Source organism: Cynara cardunculus (genome assembly GCF_001531365.2).
Source record: "Cynara cardunculus var. scolymus isolate 2C chromosome LG 2, CcrdV1, whole genome shotgun sequence".
NCBI lineage: Eukaryota > Viridiplantae > Streptophyta > Magnoliopsida > Asterales > Asteraceae > Cynara > Cynara cardunculus.
Window position 1 is genome coordinate 45,792,740 of NC_037529.1, and position 1,704 is coordinate 45,794,443.

Here is a 1,704-nt window from a genome sequence, read left to right on the forward strand (position 1 = left end):
TTTCTTCAAGTATGAATCTTCTTCTTATCTTATATTCTCTTCTTATAAAAATCATACATACTAATCTTTTTATTAAGATAAAAGAAAAGGTATTATGCCTATAAAGAATTTAGACCAGCAGGTCTTGAACAAGATCGAAGAGATCGAAAAAAAAAATTAAAAAATATTCAGGATTTATCTGAACTTCAAAAATCAGCTAAAGAAAGAAGAGATTCTCTTCAGAAACGCATTGACATGCCAAGAGAAGGAGACTTCTCTCTATACAAGCTTCATGAGCTTAAATCAACAAACCAAAAAGGTATAAAAATTCTTCAAGATCTTCTTGAAATTAATAGAAAGTCACTTTCTAAAACAAAAAAGAAGCTTATAACTTCTTGTGACTGCTTGTTTTAATACAAGTAAAAATGCTATCTTTATGCATAGCTTTATCAGGACCGGGTCTTCATGCTCCCAGTGTCCAAGAAAGCAGACTCCATTCGTAGTTTGTGATTGTTCTTAACCCGGATTCCGCTTTCAGGGTTTCATCAATGAACAATAAACTATGACTAACACTTACGAAACAAGGAGTATCCATAATATAACCAAAGACCAAGTGTCGGAATCCAACAATTYAACATGACATAACAAGCTTATTTCGATATACAAATTACAAGTAATTACCAAATGGTACCAGGTTAATTCATATGCAATTGATCAATATCATATGTTAGTCAAATGGTCAAAATCGACATGTCAAAATCACCGAACAAGGGAACACATAGGACTAGCAGGGARCCCATCATCACTGGGTATGCTCGAGCTCCTATGGTTACACAGAATAATACTTAGGACTGGCAGGGAGCCCGCCTTCATCTCCCGGGTATGCCCGAGTCCCTATACTTGTGCCTCTCTCCACATTAGGCACTGAGTACGGCCAACAAACAAACGAACGAGAATGACCCGAATGTCTCACCGGCTCCTCCATCTTCACCCGACATGTTGACATTCACCATTTTCGGGACGGATCACACAAAGTAATCCCCGTACTTCCGGTTTCACAAGAAATCAAAGGAACAATACCAACAGACAATTTGGATATCCAAACCGACCGACATTTCGAAAGAATTCGTAATCGAAGGATCAACACGTACAAAGACAAAAGACCAATAAAAACTGACTCCAAAGTCAAAGAAATCACATACATTAATACAATAAGATTTGAATAGCTATTTAACTCACCTCACGACCGAATGTCAAATACGGTCAAACCGAACGACAAACGTCCAACCTTGCAATCAAACTATAAGATACCTTYCAAATGACTCAAACAAGCTTAAATTATCCCCTGGAGTGTAGGTACAAAATCTCATAAGCATCCAATAAAAGAAACTCGAGTTATACACATTTCTTTATTAAGCACTTAACATTGATTTTCATCGACAGTTGCTACTTGCAGGTCTGTTTTTCCCAATTTAAACTCATATTCAGATCTTGGTCATCAAATAAGAAATAAACTAGACTCAATTATCTAGCCAACCCAATTGCCCTCACCTCATTTAGAGTTTTCTACAATTTTCTACAATCTTTACAAAACAGTAGCAACAAGCTGTCGAAATCAGCTTTACAACACTGAAAAGATGACCGTTTTTACCGTTCCTAAGCTTGGAATTAGAATTCGAGGTCTGAATACAAAACACAGTAGACAATCCCATATTTCCAATGCCG